Source organism: Chelmon rostratus, chromosome 12 (assembly GCF_017976325.1).
Source record: "Chelmon rostratus isolate fCheRos1 chromosome 12, fCheRos1.pri, whole genome shotgun sequence".
Classification (NCBI taxonomy): Eukaryota; Metazoa; Chordata; class Actinopteri; order Chaetodontiformes; family Chaetodontidae; genus Chelmon; species Chelmon rostratus.
The window spans coordinates 1,776,816-1,799,106 of NC_055669.1; the positions used below are offsets into that span (position 1 = coordinate 1,776,816).

General features: G+C 40.2%; 1 protein-coding gene across 1 annotated transcript in view; it reads right to left on the reverse strand.

The window, feature by feature from the left end:
• The window catches only part of LOC121614578 (cadherin-18-like), a 150,501-nt gene that overhangs the window by 71,468 nt on the left and 56,742 nt on the right, over positions 1 to 22,291 (reverse strand). The window lies entirely within an intron of this gene.

Consider the following 22,291-nt stretch of genomic DNA (forward strand, 5'->3'; position numbering starts at 1 on the left):
CAGTCTGCATTCCTCCATTTCTGACAACAAATTGGATGCTGTCGTCAGTGACGACCACTGAAGTCTTCCCAACACAGGGTACAAGCTGATGCATGGTGTTTATGTGTGTGTGTGTGTGTGTATGTGTATGTGTGTGTGTGTGCTGTCGTCTCCCTATAGAATCTGAATTGTGGGAGAGATGAGAGGCTAGAGAAAAACAGCATCATTCAATTACATTAGACTGAGCAGTTTGATCCTTCAGACTGAACTGTACGTGATGCACCTGAGCTCATGGAACCATATGCCACACAGGGGACAGGACTGCGGGGCTGAGTTGTAAAGATGAGCTTTCATTTAAGTGGTTTCTGTACATGATCAAGCTGGAAATAAATACTGTCCCATAAAGTATTGTATCACAGTCACGTGTAATTGGATTTGTAGTAATTTCCTCAAAAAAAACAAATGTCCACTTTGGAAATCTAAACCATTGATTGATATAACTGATCTAACCTGTGACGACTTCGATGCTGTCCTAAGCATGTGTAGCAAAGGAAGTTGCCACTATTCAATAAACACAAGTGTCCTAATGAATGGTTGCATCTTATGTAATCTTTCACAAACTGCAGTATGACAAAATAAATGTTAAAAATGCACAAATTGATTTTTGACCAGTAAGGGGCAGGAGAGTAACTGATGTTACATGCAGCACAAACAGCAAAAACCAACCAAAGGTGTTTGTTTCCACTTGATGAAGTTAAGTTCAGTATTTACTCTCTTTTAGCTCCGGCTTGGTCTCCATCAACTCTTCAGAAAAACATCTGGCTCTTTAGCTGCTAAATGCTCCACTCTGTTCACCAGCTAGTCTTCGTCTCTTCGCCATGCGGCGCTCAGTAAAGGTGAAATCAAAACAATTAGAGAAGAGGTAGTTTTAGTTTACCCTCCTAGCAACAAATCCCACGTATAGACCAAAAACCAACAAAGCACAATAAACAGTATGAATAAACCTGCCTGGGGATCCACATCAAAAGCAAGATGTGAGCAGTGTAAAGACAATAATGAAGTGCTTCCCTTCAATTCACGCCTAATCCAACCTCAGTTCCAACATCATCATCTTCCATCAGAGGCAGCAATCCTGTCTAGTCTTGGCACTGTGCCAACAACCACCAACTCTGGTTTGGTCCAAATAAACCCTTAATTCACTGAGTTAGATGTGAAATATTCTGACCCTACATTCTGTTTTTCCCTTTCCCGTTCACATGGATACTTGATTTTGGAAACAATACACATATTGTGTTGATTCAAGTAGCATTGTGGGCATCAGGCTGTAATGACTCAGATAAACAGCATGCTTGAACCCAAAAAAAATGACACAAAGGCAGTCAGGTAGGCCAGGGCTGGAAAGATAGCGTGCATGCAAGCTAAATAATCTTGCAAAGTGTGGGTGGAAATGAGGCTTACTGCGAGACTAATGAGGGAAATGGAGAACAGGTGAGTAGGTGGGTGGGGAAGGTCAGGTGGTAGAAATGGCAGGAAAAAGGTTACTGCAGGGCAGGAGGGAGTGTTTGGGTCAGGGAAAACAGAGCAAATGACAGATTGAATACTGGGAAAAGAGGAAGTTTCTCAGAAAACAACCTCTTCAACCCCTGCATACAAGAACAGAACAGATGTGGCTGTGATAAATTGCTATAGAACGTATCATTTACACTTGGTATCAGCCTGAGACATCAGCCTTGGAAATTAAATTACAGTATGGGATACTCGGTGGCAGAGGTATTCAGCAGATTCAGATTTTTAACTGAAAGGATAAGACTGGTAATCTGATGGTTTTGGTACACAGAGCCATCTGGGAAGTCATCTATAAAAACCGTTTAAAAAAGGCCGGGCACTTTCAAAACATACTTGGCGGGTGACAATATCATATCAATAAAACATGTAACGTAGCAGGAAAGCAAAACTCTGACCTGAGGCAGTAGGAGGAAGAGCGTAAACACCTGTTCTATTGAGGAGACATTGTTCTTGAACACATAGTAGCACTGTCGTCAAACCTGAACCACACCCATAGCTGCCAGCAGTTCCTCATAGGGCAACAGTTTTTCTGGCCACAAACACATGACACACAAACTTGAAGTCCGGCAGGGTGGATTTTTTTGTCATGTGACCTCCCAGTCTTGTGAATCCAGTTGCCAAGACTGGTGGTATTCTGTATTTTCTTCTTTCTTTCAACAAATCTCATGTGCACAGTCAAACCAATGGTGATTATATCCAAGTATCCTCCTCCTCCTAATGATAATAATAATAATAATGACAATGATAATAATAACAATGGCACTACTAATTTTACTACTACTAGTGGTAGTGCCACTACTACTACTGGTACTAATAATAATAAGGATAATAATAATAATTTCAGGTATCAGTACATTAGGCCCTTTCACATTACTCATTTTCATTTGATTTTGGAAAAATATTGATTAGTCGGTAAAAGTACTCTTCATGCAGAAGGGCCCCTAAATCCCATTGAAAATGTTTGGTGCATTAAGAAATGTAAAAGATGACAAAGGAGACCCCGAACTGCTGAAATTGTACAGCAAGCAAGAACGGAAAAACATTCTACTTTCAGAATGACAGCAGTGGATCTCTTCAGTTCCAAAACGCTCACAGAGTGTGATGTAAACATGACCCTGACCCAACTTATTAGAAACATGTTGCTGGCATCAAATTCTAGATGAGAATATTATTTTTAAAAAAAATAAAATGTGTCAGTTTCGACATTTGATATGTTGTCTTTGTGCTAGTTTCAATTAAATATGGGGTTTCAGTGTTCTGCAAATGATCCCATTCTGTTCCTGTTTACAGTTAACACAGTGTCCCAACTTTCTTGGAAGTGGGGTTATACTTGACATGATGTTGGGTAGTTTAATCTAAAGCAGTGTTGTATTTAATGAGCTTATCACGTGTCGTATTTGAAACTTTGAAGTGACTAGTCTCTACAGCCTTAAAAGAAAAATGTTGTGAAGTAAAAAGTAAAATATTAGCAACTGAAATGCAAAGTATGATCACCTCAAAATTGCTTAAGCACGTCACTTAAGCACTTTGTTGCTTGCCGTCTCTCTCTAAGCTCTGCACTATACTGCATCGACTTAGGACTAGGAAAATCCAATATATTGCACAAGAATATCAAGCAAAAAAAGAAGGAGGAATGTAAGAGCGAGACGGAAAGAGAGAAGAAAGGCAGGGATTTTAGAATGAAAGGATCCCCCTCTATACAGACACACACACACATCCACACAGCCGTTTGTCAGGCTGCATGTTTGGCTTTCATCCTGTGATTCTCTCCACTTCACAAAGTCCAAGGTTAGCCATCTTTTTCTCTCCTGATAATTCATGTGTTCACACAAGCATGAAGGCACAGAGCCGTCACCTCCTTTCCAAGGCCACCAGAGAGCTGCACAGAGAGGAAATTACTGTATAATATCTCCATGCACAGATAAGAGCAAGAAAGAATGGGTGTTTGGTGCAGCTTATGACAACAATATTCATGGGATGTGTTTTTGTTGTACACAGACAGAAAAACACTGAGGCTATGCACCTGCTCAAAGCTGTTCTTTTTGAATGCCGTAATGAGATAATCTAATGAGAGAAAACAAGCCATGACAACAAACAGGATGAAAACAAGGAGAAAGACGACAACAAGAAATGCCTTTTAACTTTTTCTCATCCGCAGATCATATCTTGTTCTAGCCCTTGTGATCTTTATGTTTCTTAAATACTAGATCTAAATCTTATTATAAATCTTATTACAAATAAAGTAAAAAAAAAAGAAAGATGCCTGTCATGTGCCATGAGAAACTTAGGTATGTTTTGCTAGATACCGTGGGCAGCAATCGCTTCCTTGTATCAACCTCCAAGGCTGAACAATGAAGCCAACAAGGAAGTGCCAAAAACTGCAGTTCCGTGAATGGCCACTTGAGGCTGGCTCCAAAAGGGAGTCAATTCCCGTAAGACCCCCACATTAAAATGTCCAACTATACAGCAGAAATAAACATGTTTACAGCATCCAGGCTTCAATACCCTGCCTCATTTACTCCCACGCTCCACCTCTTTGCCCATTTTTGGTGTAGCCGGGAGTTAAGCAGTCAGGCACTGCCAAGATGGCGACGGCTGGAGCTGAGCCTCACAATGGCTCCTCAGAAACCTGTGGGTGACATCACAGAGACTGCAGCCATGTTTCATACGGCCGATGATCAGACCTCTATGTTCCTCATCACAATCAACTAGTAGCTAACAGGACAAATATTTTACAGAATATATAGATGGTTATGATAGTGTGATATGTGATATATGGTTATTAGTGACTGAACATGGTCTCTCTACACCTACAGCCACCTAAAGTTATGTGTCATAATCTGATGAAGTTCAGCATTACAAGCTGCCAGCTTGTTCTTATTGGTATTGTTTTATAAAACATGTTGCGCCAATCATTTAATCAGTGTGCCAGTGTATTTCTTTTCAATTTTAGAACTGATAGTTATACTATTATTGGAAGTTTGACCTTGTTTATAATGAAAGAACAGGCCCATTATTTGCACAGGAATCTCTCTCTCAGTTACTCATTCCAACATACAAAACCATATTGTGAAGAACTGAAAATGTAGGCTGGTCTTCCCAATTAGTTCAATGAGATTTTTGGAAAAATGAAGAAGACGTTTTTCTCATGCTTAACTTCAAAATGGAGCTTCACATCTGTCGTTCAACACGTCACATTACTGCAGCAAAGTGCACATATGGCTCTGTCACCTCTTACACCTCTTCTTTTGGAAAAAGACCCACCCCTGTCTTCTAAGCTTGGTGGATTAGTGACTACTTGCAGGGATAGAGCTGCACGCTAACATGCTAACAAGCCAGGCACATGCTATTGCTCCCTGGTTTAGCTGGCTTGCTAACTGACTAAGGTGGTTGTCTTGGTTACTAATGGAATATTAATGGTTACTCTGACAGAGGGGGTTATATAAAACTGGACAGTGAAGCACAGTGAATAAGCTATGAGTGAAACACTGGATCATAACCGTACCTTCCTACCTTTAAATCAACACCTCACTAAAATTGTTTCAACAAAAACTTAATATTCTAAACTTCATGATGGTAGAATTTAGTGCAAAGTATTAGACTGCACTCATTTTAAATAGCTGTACCTAATAAACTGGCAACTGAGTGCATATGGCATGTGGGCAGGGTGACAGACATTGCTTCAGAGCCTGTGCCTGTTTCACTCATTTGGTGTCAATGGTCCAATGTATTAACTGTTAATGTAGCAGCTTGTGGCTCTAAAAAGAGAGTGGCTGGAATATTTGGGAAATGAGATGCACCATTTTGTTTGCCATACTTTTGGCAATGATATTTCCACTTTGGAAATGCAGTTTGGTAGGAGGCTATGTGAGAATTATTGCTCCACTAACATATTGAGATTTTAATTTGAGCTACATTCTTAATGCTCTGTCACTTATCAACAGAGAAATGAATTGCACTAGTACTTTTCAGTAGTCTTATAATATTTTTTATAAATTTAGTTGAGTGTTGCAGTTTTTCTCTTAGTTTACAGTAAGGTCCAGACAAATCTCCATGGAAGTACTAGTTTTATCTTACAGATTGAAACACAAGGTTCAGCCTCCTCCCACCCCAGTAATCTGCACATAGTCACCAAAATATACTACAAAAAACAAAGCGTCCTCACCCTGTCTCCTCCTTTCTATTCCATTTCTCTTCTCCTTTCACAGGTTCCTGCCCTTATTCCTCACTTCACTTTTTCTTCACTTCTCCCTCTGTCTTCTTATTTTCCTTCCTCTCTCATCTCCCCTCCTCTCCAACAGATGTCAGGTAAATTCCAGCAAACATGTTGTGCTTGGCTCCCACCTGCCTGCACCACTAAGTTCATCTGTCAGCCGACGAGATGCTGCGCAACATGTTAAACAAGCCTTTAGCATTCAGCTGCTGGCCTCCAAGACATACTGGCTGCCGAGTGCGTGGCCAAAGCCTGGAATTCATTTCCTGTCTCTCTCTCTCTCTCTCTCTCTGTGTACTGCAAAGGGGGAACTGTCACACTAATCATATTGATCAAGGTGACAAGCAGGTGGGAGTCCTATGTTGGATTTTAGAGCTGTCATGGGCAAGATTTTGATGAAAATATTCACCTGTCCTCCCACACAATCTTTCTGCATCAGAGAGGAGCATCCCATCTTTTATAATTTCCTAAACACCACAGATTCCTCGTGTTTGTACAAAATACATTCTATGTCACTAAGAGAAACATTTAAAACAGCAGAACACAGTTAAAAGCAGTTGCATGGTCTTAAACTGACTTATAAGCAAATTCAGTGTTTGAATGGAGGACTTGGAGCATTAGCTGATCACTGGCATGTTACCAGGACTACAGACAGCAATGATAGTCATGTCTTACTGGTACAGCCCGCCCAGCCTTTTCATACAAGACGCAATGATGAGTAAAATAATTGGCAGAGGCATGTGTATAGATGACTTCACCAGCATCCAAAACAGAAAAGAAAATGGGCTCCATTACCTGCTTTCTACTGAGTACAGGAAAATTAGCTCTGTTTCTGTACAATATCCAATTTGTTGAAGCTTGCTGACAAGTATGTCTATGCAAAATTTGAACGTTTGAATTTTTTCCAGCTCTACTCTGAGACCCTCTCAATGCTACATCTAATCAGAGTGGTAAGATGCCAACCACTGTCCATGATATCTCTGGATCTAGACAATAGCGTGTATGGAGTCTTGTTTGCATTCAGGACTACTTTCAAATTAAAATGCATCTCGCAATGTCTAGTTGTAGGATTTTAGTGGCTGACTGCGCAGTATTAGCAAAGTAATACACAACTGTATCATCTGTATCAAGATGGATGTTACACTTTGTTACAGAGGATATAATGCTGCTAATGAGACAGGACCCAATATCGAGCCGTGTGGAACACCCGGTGAAAATACAGAACTATCATTTCTCAAAATCAGCGATTTCTGTCTCTGAGACAGGCAGTCATGACACTATTTACAGGACTTCAAAACCCATGTCGGAAAGTCTCTGTAGGAGCAATATCCAGTGGATCGAGGGATAGCTACTAACTTTAGCTGGTATTAGGCATAGTTTCCTTTGCAAGACAGTTGGCTAGGTTTCTGAAATGCAACTGTTTATAACCAATTGCATTTCATATTCACTTGTTTGTTGAAAGTACTGATGCTCTACAAACCACTTAAGCAAGACATCATTAAGATGTAGCCTCCTCCAGTGGTGATTCATATTAGAATTTCCATTTCCATCCTGCATCTTTTTTAGAAGAAACCAATGCCACAGGGAAAGGGGGTGTGTGACTTTTTGAGGTGTGTGATCTATGACACAATTAGAAAAATATGTTTAAGAGGAATATACAATTACCATCGCTACATATTCAAACAAATAAAACAGTAATGAAATTAAATCTAAAAAAAAAAAAAAATCCAGACGTAAAAAGTTTGGTGGGGCATGTGCCCCTCCAGCTTGGACGGCATGATGTAATCAGCAACCTCCTGAATTCAGCTGTGTGGACATTAAAGCTCTATGTTGACACTTCATCAGTCCAACCACCTGCCGCAGTCTGCTGCCAGCTGGAAAGCTCTGCACCATGCTATGCAGCCCAGGGTTCCAGACCAACTTTTCCCACTGGTGAAAATTTAAGGTGCACCAGCACAAAATTTAGGAACACCACTTAAATAGACATTAAACACAGCACATTCATATTTTTTCCTTCCTGCATTATTGTGCTCTGATAAATTGCTGATAAATTTCACGTTAGCATGCAGGGTTTCACCCTTGTCCTGTGCACGAGCACATCACCACCTGTTGCTGATTGGCTTGAATAGTGATGTGCGGCTCATTCCGAGCCACTGTGCACATTTCCCATTCACAGAGCCAGGGTTGTGTACAAAAAGCAGATTATTTGTTCTGCACGCACACAGAATGGACAGCTAGCGGACCATGAGGAGATGTTTGCTGATTTGAAAACTCAGGGGACAGACAGAGAGAGAGAGTAGGCCAGTCACACTGGTGCTCCTAATTGTCAAATTTGGTGGCAGTGTGCCCAAAAATGCTCTCAAAAACTGTGACTAAATGGTCGCAGTTCAGAGCCTCACTGCCTGTTAGCATTTAGCTGCTGGAGCACACACACACACACACACACACACACTGCTGCTGCTGCTGATGAAGAGAAAAGATGGATGAGAAAAAGGCCGTCTGGAGTCATCGAGCTACTTGTATTCAAACAGAAAGAGATCACTGGCAGTAAAACTCATATGGCAATAAATTGCAAGGCTGGTGGATAAAACCCTGATTGACTGGTGCACCGGTGTGTGTGAGGGAGGCTATCTGGCTTCCTGAGCGCTTCTGGGCATGTGCTCTTGCATCTGACCTTGCCTAGTGGGAGTCTCTAAACTACCTAAATGAGGACATTAACTGTGTCTGACTTTGCTCTGGACTCCTAATAGATCCTCTCCCTATCCCCCCCTTCAATTCTTCAAAAGAGAGCAAATCACAAATCCCTCCAGGTGGGAAGGATTCCTCTGCTGACAGAGAGACAGAAGGGGAAAGAGAAAATGGGTGCATTGTGTTGTCTGGCTCTGTATTTTTCTTATTCCAGCGGATGACTGATGAAATATAGATGAGACATTTCCAGAACAGCTACAGCGATGAATTCAGACCATGTTTCAGGTCTCTAGAACTTCAACAAGCTCAAATACAAAGCTTCAATCGTTGTAGCTCTTGTTTACACCACTTGTGTCCTTTAACAGGCTCTACAGGCTCAGGGATGGGCATTGTTTGGATTTTATCGATGTTGGTACTGCTTACATGTGTGGTATTCCTCCATAACCTTGTAAATTAAAGGGTGTTCTAACATTAATTATCACTAATTTACTACTTCTTGCAGAAACAGTGAAAATAAATGTTTTGGTGCTGAAATTGGATACAATGATAAAATGAGAGTATGAATGAGAAATAGCTATGTGGAAGCTAAGGAATAAATAACTTGCAGAGCTCCAAATTGGGGACATTTATTGATATTTTGTGATATTTGGCGATAGACAGGGAGGTCAAAGTAAGATTAGGTAAACTAGTGCTCCCTGCATAAGACCAGAAAACCACAGGCGTTGCTAATAACAACAGTGGTTCTGTTGTATTCAAGTGAGTCATGACAACGTGAGAGAGCGAGCCAGCATGAACAATACCAGGACCCTGAAATTGGTTCAGCAAAATGGAATTCAGCCATCATTCATTTTGTTAATTACACCCGTGCTGTTTGCACTGTCACATGTCAAAATGTCCCCCAGCAAAATTTTTTTTGTTGCCAAGTGATCACGCTCATAGGCATACTCGAGGTTGGCGTGCCCATTGACCATGGGCATGGGAGCAATTATCTGACCTGCTCAACTCAGGAGAAGGGACAGACTGTTGTGACAGTGGTACAGCCACAAATGAAAAACCCTGCATATTAATAGCATATTGTCCCAATTGTCTGCCTGTTAGAGGGAGTCATGAACATCGCCACAATGTAGTCGCATGATATTTCAAAGTCATTATTGTCAATTCTGCAGTATGTACAGGACAAACAGAGAATCGAAATTGCGTTACTCTTCAACCTTTTGTGACAGGACATATATTAAAAGAGATAAATAAAAAAACTGTACAATCTAAATAAAAACTGTACAATCTAAGTAAAAACTATACAATCTAAGTAAAAAAACTGTGCAATCTAAACAATGAAACATCAAGAAAATGTAATAGTGCAAATGTAAACGGTAGTGCAAAAAGAATTAGCTTAACGACTGGTGGTGAATAAAGTGACTGTGTTGTTTTCCTGAAAGGGTTTCCATATGTCTATAGAACAGACACATACATACAAATGAGTGGTAAAGTGCAGCTGGAGATATTCTGCATGTCTGTTCTGACCTGAAGCTGAGAGCAATTTAAAGCCTGTCATCTGTACCCATCCCCAAAGACAATCAAGAAGGACTCACTGGACTATTTGTAACCACTTTCCTTTAGCGCCGGAAGAATTAACATTGACATGAGCAAGCTGTACTACAGGATACACTCACTCTGAAAGCTTTAGAGGGAGCCTGTGCAACATTTGCTAACCAGTGGCCACTGCAGCCACAAGTGGCAATTACAGGATAGGGGTGAACTTAGAAATAGAGGAACAGTAGCACAAGCAGAAAAGAGTGAAGTCAATGAATTGATTCAGTAAAAGCAATTTTACAATTATTTCACAGAAATTCCACCTTAAATTTGTTGACACTCACTACCATTCAACAGAGTAATCTCTGGTCATACCAGGCCACATAAAACTGTAACGGCAAACCCCTGAGAGTATTGAATACGACAATTGTGCTTCTTACATGAAATTATATTCATTTGCTGCTTTTGTCCAGAGTGACTTACAATGAGTGCATTAAAACCACATAGGAGCCAGATTTAGACATCACCTGAAAGTGGGAGTGCATCTGTTTTAAATAAATTACTAACTGAGCCTTGATTCTGCTGTCCTAAATTTCAGTGCAGAGCTCATTCCACCACTGTGGAGCCAGAACGGAGCGAGGAGCCTTGACCGAGATGAGCGACCAGAGGCAGAGGAGGACAATGATGGGGCCCATGCATCGGGCTTGACCATGGCTTGAAAGGAGCACCTCCCTTCATGCTACTGAGCTGTGTTCATGTGATACTGGCCATGTGTGAATACTGATGCTCCGGTGCTGTTGCAATTAAAAAACAAAGTCAATGATTCACTGAGCTCTGAGTTCCCAGATGATTCTATGACCTGTTTTGGTCTGGTGCTCCCCACAGTAACTGCGTGCAATGCCATACTCCATTCTGGTTTTCCTCTGGGGAGTGCCTCTCATTAGGGTATACCATCTTGGATCTAAAGGTGGGGGTGGGATTGTCATCATCCAATTATGGGACCATGGAGGCTTGCTGGTGCATGCCTAAAAGTTCAAATACCAACACATAACCACTGAAAGCCTGTAGTGCACCAGGACGAGTTTAATCACAACACTGTTATTGCCCCCTGTATCTGTGCGTTCACACTTCCACACTGTGGTCAAAAATGAATTGACTAAGTAAAGAGAAGTTGGGCATCCTACTGTGTATGATTTAACAAGCCCACTTGTTCACAAAGTTTGTGTGGGAGGACCGAAATGAAAGTTGTGAACATATGAGTGTTCATATGTTCACATGGAAATACTGACAGCAGAGCATTGGATCCCCCAGCAGGACTGCTTTTGGACACCATGAACACAGCCGTGAGTCTAATCTGACTATAACTGCCATCTTCTGCGAAGAGCAAGCCACACAATTTTCAGCGCCAGGGCCTGCGTGCTTTGTACTCCAAAGATTTTGGGTTTCACCTTAATAATATATTAGGGAATGGATACCGAGGTAAACATTTCCTCCAAGTCTGAAAGCGGCTATAGCTGCCAAAACATATCACTTTCACTTTGTGCTATCAGGGTGTCATATAGAGTTTACTGGCAAACACCATGCAAGAAAATGTTTGAATTTAAACAATGAAACTTCTGTGGTCACATCAGGTCTGTTTGCTGGGCATGTGAGGGAATGCCCAGAAACCCTCCGGACAAATGATCCTTTTGATTTACTTTTCTTTTTTTTTTTTTTTTTTGGACAAGTGTGTGCATAAATACACTCTTACAAATAAAGGTAAAGGAACCCTTTTTGGTTCCCGGTGGAACCTTGTGCAAAGATTCCCCTCGGACCCCTTATACTTAGAGCCCAATATAAAGGGTTCTATTAAAGGTTCCACCCATTATCCCCTATGAGAAGGTCTATAGAGAACCCTTCGAAGGTGTAATGGTTCCTCCATATTTCTGTCAGGCCGGGACTCAGATCAGGACTCAGATGCAGAGTATTGAACACACAGATCTTTATTGAGGATAAGCACTCAAGGTCCACTTCAATGAGTGTCAAAAGAATAGGCTATATAATTATCCTAGGCCTATGGCTATATCTATGACTATCAAAATAATAACAGAAAACGCTCACTAAGAGGATAAACAAGAACACTAAGAAATGAAAGTCACTAGAAACCAAAAACGCTCACTGAGAGGATAATCTAGATATCACTAAATACTAAAAAGACAATGAACAAAAAACGCTCCAAAGGGAGGAAATCACAATGGACTATGATGGCTAAGAAAACGAGGCTGAATAAGAAAAGCTATGAAATCAAAAGTACTATCCTAAATAACAGGTATATCTATGCTAAAAAGGAAACAACAGAAAATCACTCACGCTAGAGGAAAACAATTCGGCTACGGAATAACTGTGAAAATAAACCAAAAGATATCAAACTTACAAACAAAAGACACTCACGAGGAGGAAACAGGAGTTACTAACAACGAGATCTATGGCTGTGACAAGGACGGACGGGGAAGACTCGGGTGAATCGCCGACGGACAAAGACACACTGGCACAAGACAAGGGAGACGCAGACTATTTAACACATGGAGGGTAATCAGGAACAGGTGGAAACAATGGGTAATCAGGGCGGACGCACAGGACACACGAGGGAGGGCAGGTGCTCTGAAACGAGAGGAGAGTTAGACCTTCAAAATAAAACAGGAAAAGACAAGACAAAACCCCAATGACAAGACAGACCTCACCGCGGTGTGACAATTTCAAGGGTTTCATGTAGAACCCACACAGGGGGCACTAAACATACCCATTTTATAAGGATTTTGCCGATATCCTGCTTGTCTTCTGAAGGTTGTACAAAGAGCCACACTATATTGTGCAGATAAGACAAGTTATTGGATCTCATATATTGTATATTGTGGTCAGCCTTAATTGTACCAGTGTATGTTACAGTTACAAAAAGGTCCTAGCCACAATAGGCAGCTTTTACACAGGTATGTAATATGTTACGGCTTGAAGTGATGATTGATACTAATTATGGCAGAACACAACTATGTTTTATGTGGATTCCAAATACATTCACATTTAAAAATGCCATTTGAAATATGGGTCAACATTTGAATTTTTCAGAGCGAGGCTCTTTTACACATCCACCCAACAATCCTTGACGAACTCTTTCTTCCAAAACGGGTCCTTTGAATGAAAAAATGTTCTTAATGGAACCATAACTCTGACAAAAAACAAAATAAAGAGGGGAAGAACCCTTTTAAAACCATTATTTCTAAGAGAGAGGAAAGAAACAGGCTATCTCAAGTTAAGTTGTACTTTTTGTGACATAGCTCCAGCTAAATGAGCAGGATGCTGAATTGTGGTTATTGAATTTTCGCTATATATATATATATATATATATATATATATATATATATATATATGACTACAACAAAGAAAACTACAGTGTGAGGTGCAGTGTGTATATACTGAGAGTGAAGGTGCCATGTTATTAATGATGTTCTGTTATGCCAATAGCAGTAAATTGAGCCATCATCTTCAGTCAACTGAACACACAAGAAGTTCTATGTTATAAATGAAATGATGCGAAACTCACTTCAAGGTTGTCTCATTGTGAAGCTGTCTTTGTATACTGGAAACAGACACTTGAACACACACACACACACACACGAACACAAGCCACACAGATAGTGTAGCTTCTGTACTGCACACTATTACCACAGTGGTTACCATGGTGATGACAGTGCATACGGATGCAGCAGCCGGTATCTCCCTCTAATTTTGCTAGATTTTTCTTTTGATTTGTTATTTTTTGTCTTTATTATTGAAGCATGTATTACTTATGAAAGAAATACTCTCATCACGGCAGAAAAGGAAGCACGGGGAGGGGATTAAGTGCAGCAGACCTTGAGACAATTACTACCCACAGCAGCTTCTGACCAGCAAGCCAGCCCAGCCAGACCAAATGCCAACACAAGTGTTACCAGAGGAAGAGGATAAGAGCTAAGCTGACCCAGCTTGGACGTAATGTTATTCCACTATCCAGCCTTCGAGCTAATGTCCAGTTGCAGGAAAATAAATGGATAAAATAAAACTCAAATTAACTCGGCAACAGGAAATTAGAGACTGTTGTGCCCACATCTTTACAGAGATCTGGCTCAATCACAATATCCTGGATCAAGGTACTGCACTGGCTAGTAAGACCGTGTTCCGTACTGACAGAGCTCCGCTAACCTGAGAGGAAGATTCGTGTTTAAATCCATGATCAATTTAAGTGTTAAATGTTAAGTTTTTAATGTTAAGATGTCGATCATATTATCTGCCCAGAGAATTCATCAGTGTGTTTGTTGCTGCTGTTTACAATCCTCCAAATGCAAGTTCAAAAATGCAGCACAGGAACTGTATGAGGTCATCAGCAGTCACATGACAAAACAAATGCATTGTATATTTATTGTACCAGGTGATTTTAATGAGCCCTCAGAACTGTCTTACCTAAATTCCACCACTAATGTCCACATTGTGGAACCGATACCCTGGACCATGTTTACATGAACATTCACAGCAGCTACAAAACCCTCCCCCGTCCCCATTCTGGTCCATCAGACCACAGTTCATCTCCCTGCATATCCGACCAACTTAGTCCCAGCTGATAAAAAGTTCAAAAGGTTGAAAAATTGTTAAAATGTGGACAGATGAAACTGCAGCAGTTGTACTGTCATATTTTCCGTGATGCGATCGGTCTTGAGGAATGTACATCATCAGTGACATCATACATGACCAAATGAGGTGTGATGTGGTGATCACAAACACAGCAAAATCATTCCCCAACCAGAAAGCCTGGATGAATTTAGAGATGGGGCCTCTATCCAGAGCCCCAAAAGCTGCCTTTCAGTCAGGTAACAAAGAAGCATACAGCCCTGCCAGAACAAGACTGGAAGCTGCCATCAAGAAGGCAAAGTGGAGACATCAGCAGAGACTCGAGGGAGACCTCAATACCAGCAACACCAAAGACATGAAGAAGGCCATCCAGTCCGTCACAAACCACAAAAGCAGGAGCCCCATCATATGTGAGGCCACATTGCCAGATGAGCTTAACACTTTTTATGCTTGCTTTGATCTCGTCAACAAAGAGTCAGCTGTCAAGTCTACTCCACCTTCACAGGATCAACTGCGGATGTGAGAAGAACCCTGCTGACAGTGAATATGAGAAAAGCTTCTGGGCCTGATAATATGTCCTCATAACATGCACCAACCAGCTATCTGACGTTATTACAGACATTTTTAACATTTCACGGCCGCAGGAGAGTGTTCCCCATTTCCTTCAAGACAACCGTTGTCCCTGTACCTAAAAAGTCTGCAGTGTCCAGTCTAAACAACTGTCTAAACAACCAACCAGCTTGGACCCTCACCGCTTCAGAATCAGCAGATCCACAGAGGATGCTTTCTCCACTGCCCCCCACTCAGTCTTCACACACTTTGAAAATCAGAAACACCTACATCAGAATGCTGCTTGTTGACTTTAGCTCAGCATTCGGCAATAGAAAGCATCCTGGCTGGAGTAAACACAAATTCGGACGGAATGTGCATAGCAGGACAGGTGGGCTCTGCAGCAGGTGATTAAAACCGCCCAGATCACCACTGGCACCCATCTACTGAGTATCAGTGATATCAGTGAGGAGAGGTGTCTGCACAGAGCCCTAAAGGATACTAAAAGACAATAAGCACCTCAGACACAGCCTGTTCAACCTGTTCCCAACCCTTTTCTGCAACCACCACCTTACCACCAGACTACAGAGCTTCTCCCCTCAGGCTGTGAGCCTCCTCAACTCACGCTCTGCACTCCACCATAACAAATAGTTAATTTTATGACTTATTATTTATTTATCCATTTATATAATTTTTTGGTTTTGTGAGTATTGTAAAGGGAATCCAACTAGAATTCCTTTCATCGTTCATTGTGGAATGATAAATAAGTGAACCTTTTACCTTGAACTGAAACCTCTTTTCTGTCTCCTGTTAATTCTAATTCACATTGAGCGGAATAAGCTTTGACAAGCACTCTCACTGAGACACTTATATTCTCTGTACACTGTCTTTACAAGGACTTGTCTTTAATGGATCATGTCTGGGAAAGCTTTTGTTTGGGAGAGAAAAAGCGAGACGCAGGGACATAGAACAGTGCCAGGTAGGAAAATAGCTTTTTCACACGAGCCTCTTTATTGAATTCTGTTTGCTGACATGGCAACGGCAGTGGCCACTTGATTAACAATGTACTTTGGTCACTCATGCTGTACTGCAAATCATTTCCACAAAGTAAAATTATTGGCTGTTATTGAAAACAGTAGCAAAAGACACAGATTTCCTCTTTAAAGATTGGCCCTGGACATGTTTTAAGACAGATATTCACTGAACGTTCACCAAAATGTTCTGGTATCTTTCTCAAAAATCACATCAGTTTCTCTCACTGAAAAATCCTGAATCTATGATTATACGAATATGTGTCATTTTAAAAGTTTAATTACTTCACAGGAGATGTCTCTTACTTTAAAATAGTCCATTCTCAGTGTTTGTGCATTGGAGGCTTTAGGTTGGATCTTGGACCAGGATTGGCTTCCAGAACTAGTTGTTATGTCACAAACCATGCTCAAAGGCCCACATCTGTAAACTGGATTTTCAGCACAGAGAAACTTCCCACTTTCAGCAGAAGAATATGAAAACTGTGCACCTACATCATTCTGCACACTGAAGCTCAAATATTCAACTGCAGGAACAAAAAGAAAAACATAATTTTGAGTCAAGGTAGACTTTAATTAAAAGATGTACACTGGAAAAAGTGTGTTTGAGAAGTATTTGAAGTAATGCACTGAGTCTCAGCTTTCTGCTTTAGTGGTGGCAGTCTAGTACTGTGGATTATGTCAAATTAAATTACACCCCATCTCCGCTGTAAGAAATGCATTCTGACAAAGATAGCTGTGATCATCCGTCACCGTGATCAGAAATGCATCAAGTATATATGAAAGACAAATGCCCATATAAAGAGGAGCTCTCGACAGAGGCAAAGGACTGATATATTCCCAAACTGGCGTTAGTTAATCATAGGGTTAGGGTTATCTAGTGCTATGCTAACTGAATGCTAACAAAACGTCTACAAATCATGCATACTTGGCAGGATCCAGCAAACTGAAACCACATAAGTCGTCCTTTGTGCATTTGCATCCTGCAACACTTTGTGTTTTCAATCTAATTTAATAGTGTTTTTTTGTGTTAGTTCAGCATTTTTTTTTTGACACCTACAGTAAACAGCCAGTGGATGGCACTCTTAACCCTTCTACATAACATTACTGTATGCCAAGATCCTCAGTACCTTTAATTCTATATAATCCCTCCCTGTTTAACATGATGTAGTATAAAAACATTAAAGCTGTGGTCACATGTTTACTCTATCTGTCCTCATTAACAACACCTCACCTTTCCCCCTGCGCTTGAGCCACCATCTCTTGTTAAGGTGATGGTAAGTCTGGTGTTAATAATTTATATTGTCAGATATGAAAAAATCTGCTTGAACTGGATGTTTGTCCGTTTTTTCTAAACTCACTGAACCAAACTAACAATTGTCATACTAACATTAGCAGGTATTAAATTACTGCTAAATTAGTTAACATTTTTAATGCATTTGGTGGTTTTGTGAAAGTTTGCTGGCAAACAGGCAGGTTAGCAACTGTCATGTTTTAATTCAGTAACTAATGGTTGAAAAAAACTTGTAGTTTGTCCCTTCTAGGCTACTGTAGAAACATGGTGGTTCAACATGGCATACTGCGTGAAGGAGGACCTGCTCCTTCAGTTGCTACAGAGAGCTCATTCTAAAGTAATGCAAACACAATGATTCTTATTCTTCTTAATATTATATTCCAGCAACAGATCCACCTAAGATGTAGGTGGTCCTTTAAAGTCTATTCAGAAAGGGTATCTACATTTGATGAGATAGGCTGTTGGTGGCTCCACGATTTATCTGAATTATTTAGACGTACTAAGATACGCATAGTGAAGCCCATCTCTCTGATGTCCAGCGTTGCGCTGCATAATCACAATCACCACAAACTGAATCATCGTCATTACTGACGGGGCCATTCATGTCCATGCACTTATTTAAACTGTACATGTAGATTCATGACCTGGAATGCATCTTTAAAATAAAGAAACTGTAAAGTGTGTGTTTGAAAACTGTGACTGTAAAACCAACATCTATGAGAATTTCAAAAGTCATAACTACAGAAGGCATTCTGGCACAGTGAAGGACTTTAGGTCTGGGATAAATTCTGCTGAAGAATCTTGTGCCAGTATTGCCAACAATGTTTCAGATGAGAAAATTATAGAGCAGTGTCAATTTTGGTTCTGCTATGCACAATAGTGATTCTGAAAACTTGGAGAAGGATATTGAACTTGAACCCTCTTCTATTCTTGTGAAGTTACAAAACATCTATCTTGGCTTTCATGCAGCTGTACGAACAAACTGACCAATCATCACGGAGTGAAATCAAAGTGTTTTTTTGTAACCTCTTATAATTTGACACCTCTTATAATTTGACATTACCAGTGGGTTTCCTCCAGATTTTCTGAACAACCTTTTTGAAGGAATTCTTCCTTTTGAACTGAGACTCTGCCTCAGTGTAGAGTGGGTGCTTTTTCATTATTATTTTTTTTACAGTGTTCATACAGTCTTAAAAGTTTTGAAAATGCACATTTACCAGTATGTGTACAGGGTTAGGAATATGCTTGGATTCAAATACACATTTGGAAAACTGCTTTATTTTCAACATTATCTCTTGTTTTGGATACAAAATCACTCGTGAACTAAAAATATTTTAATAATTGAAATGAAACGATCCATCATATTTGTTTGCTGTCTACTGGTGTCAAAATCATCAAATAATCAACTCAAAATTAAAATGAAGTTCTGTAAAATAGATGTGATGATAAAGGCTTTGATAGTGTGGAAATTTTTATTTCAGGTACATTAAAAGATCCTGAATTTTACTCTTAAAAATCTGAATGAGCCCTGTTTTTCTGCATGCTGCTGGAATCCAGTCAGTAAATGCTAATGGGGACAGGGATATCCTGCTTCAGGGAACTGCCATACAGTATATTAAGCCAGGTCTGTAAAGCAGGATAACAGACTTGTAAGATGCCAAAGTGACAATGAATAATAAGGAAATATTTTCAGTGTATCTTTGCTACAGTTGCTTAAACCCATTTTATCATTTAACATTGACAATGTTACCACTTGATTATGTCCACCTCGCTAAAAGCAATGCAGTCTAACACAACAGTCTCATAATACATTCACCCTCATACTATTCTACTTCAGAAAAAGTAGACTCCACAATCAAGAAATTAGTCAATGGTCCTCCTAGAGGGTCTTGCCTGACATGTTGAACCTTACTAGCTGTGATTGTCATGGCTGGTTCAACACCTGCAAGAGTGAAGGCAAATCTGGGGGAGAGAAATGTTGAAAAACTGACTTGCGAATTGCACAGCAGCGGTATTAGATGAGCTTTTCAGCAAGATAAAGACTACCTTTGGGTTAAAGAGCAACATCAGACCCCAAACATTGACTTCTTCAATTGGAATTCTCCCACTGAAATTCATCATTTAGGGACAATCAAAGTAATCCACCAGCAAACAAATCCAGAGTCTGGTGACTGGCTTTTTTTGTTGCCATCAAATGACAAAGTTATCCTCTCATCCCCTGAGTCTGTGTCACCACAGAAAAAAACATTGGCCAGATTACTTTTAAATTCCCGATTCAGATGACACAGACCCGTAGCTAGAAAAGCTTAATTTAAGTCTGTCACACCGTGGTGAGGTTTATCTCGTCTTGGGTTTTCTGTCTTGTCATTTCCTGTTTTATTTTGAAAGACTAACTCTCCTCTCGTTTCAGAGCACTTGCTTCCTAATGTGTCACCGGTGTGTCCGCACATATTGTCTCCACCTGCTCCCATTACCCTCCATGTGCTTAAATAGTCAGTGTCTCCCTTGTCTTGTGCCTGAGTGTCTTTGTCCATTGGTTGATTCACCCGAGCCTGTCCTTTGCTCAAAGCCAGAGTCTACTGCACGTAAGCCTTTGTTCCTCTAAAGGAGTGATTTTTTTTTTTGTTTGTAAGTTTAGTAACCTAGTTTTTGCCTTTTGGTCATTTTTTTTTTTTTTCATAGCCGAATTGTTTTCCTCCTTGAGAGTGATTTTTGTCTGTCAGTTAAAGTTAATTATGTCGCTTAGTTAGTTATTTTGTACTTTTTTTCACCTAGTCTGGTTTTCCTCCTGTCGGAGTGTTTTTTGTTTATATAGCCTTTGAGTGTTTCCTTCCTCAGGAGTGGTATTTTATTTCCTTTTTTTTACTTTACTAGTTCATTCACCTTTTTCCTCTGTCCAGAGTGACTTTTGTTGATCTGCTTTATTTATTTTTTGTTGTTCAGTGAGTTTTCTGATACCCTCTCCCTTCGGGGAGTTGAAATCCCCATAAGATAATTTAATAGCCTGATTCATTTGTCACTCCGTCTAGAGGTTATTGGATTAAGTGTTCAAATAAACCTGCCTTCAGTTAAATCTCTGCTTTTGAGTCCCGGCCTGACAAAGTCAGTGGGGAGTTTTTCAACCCCTTAAGGAACAGTTATTGACTGACTGATTATTGTTTTTACTGGACAGGAAGGGTATAAAAAAAACTGAAATCTGCAAAGTAACTTGTAACAAATGTAGTGGAGTAAAAATGACAATATTTGCATTTGAAATGAAGTAGAGTTGAAGTATAACATTGCAAGAATTACAAGTACCTTGAATTTGTACATAAGTATAATACTTGAGTAAATACTTATTCACATTCCACCACTGTGTGCAGTCTTTTTGATTGCGTTGCTATTGTCAGCAAAAATGGAACCCTAGCAAAAACTTCTGTAGTAGGTATTTGATTGTTCTGATCAAGATGAGGCCTTGGACGAATCATTTAGTTATCACAGAGTCAATACTTGGTGCATAGTTACATCAGAACAGAGCTAGACATCTAGTTTATTCAGTACCCCTTTGTTTCACTTTGAAGTGCTCCAGGAAATCATCATGCAGCTTCAGCAGCACAAGATTGCCCCCAAGTTCCAAAATCTGTATGGCAAACTTCAAAGCTCGCAGTAACAACACACTATAATGTATTGCTCCTCTTGGCCAAAAAAAAAGAGACCTAGTGTCATGTTATGGAAGCACAGTGGTGTTTTGTGAGCTGTAAAAACTGAGCCTTTTTCAGATGCTGGGCCGTTGTATGCTCCAAGATACAATTAATACAAACACAATGTGAAATGCTTTTACATTTTGCAACAGGATTTTGTAGGAGCTGAAGTTTTTGTCTTTATTTTTGGAGAAAAGTTTCATTACAGTTTTAATGTGTTACACAGCACACTGTGTCTGTAGAGCAGAAGCTGTGTTAGAGGTTAGAGCTCACAAGAACAGCTCACTGTGGTCTTAACATGTTGGATGGATGTGTCATGTCTCAGCATCTACTTGACCTACAGCACTTTCAATCAGTATTAGCTAAATCTGCCATCTTCTGCAGATTTGTGTCAGTTTTGACAGACATATGACACCCGACTTTAATCTGTGTTTTGTGATGGTTTAAGCTTCATCAGGGGAGTTAGCTTGATCAAGCATTAGCTTTAAAACAGATGAAAGGCATTCCTTTCGCATAATCATGCATTTCTCAATTGTATAGTTTGTCTCTGCCACTCTAGCAGAGAGAATGAGAGGAAAGAGAAGAAAACAAACCTGTAATTTCAAAATAAAGGTCTCTGAACCTCAGCGTCTCATACAATATAAAATATCAGTGACAATGCTATGACAAAGGTTCAAAAGTTACATTTATCAATCTATAGAACCAGTGCAAATTACAGTGCTCCCATCCCAATCAGCTAATGCCTAGTTACCAAAATGCATGGAAATTAGATACTGCCACTATTGTGGGTGGACAGGGTCTGTCTTGTTTGTCAAAAGGTTGCAATGTAAGGCATCAGACCTCTATGAAAGGTTGAAAGTGCCACACATTTTTGTAGGTTAGCTTCTGTTCCACTAGCTTTCAGCCCTCAGGCTGATTTCATCCATGAAATGTACACATGCCACTGACTTTTCATTCCCCAAAAGCAAACCTCTGTGAACCAAGATTGTTCTTTCCACTGAGTTTACTGCGGAACCCCCACTTCACTACATCATAGGTGTGAAAGTCCAAACAGAAGTGCTCCGATTGCAATTAGCATATACAGAATTCAGGCATTTTTGCCCTAATTTTGACAGTGACAGTAGAG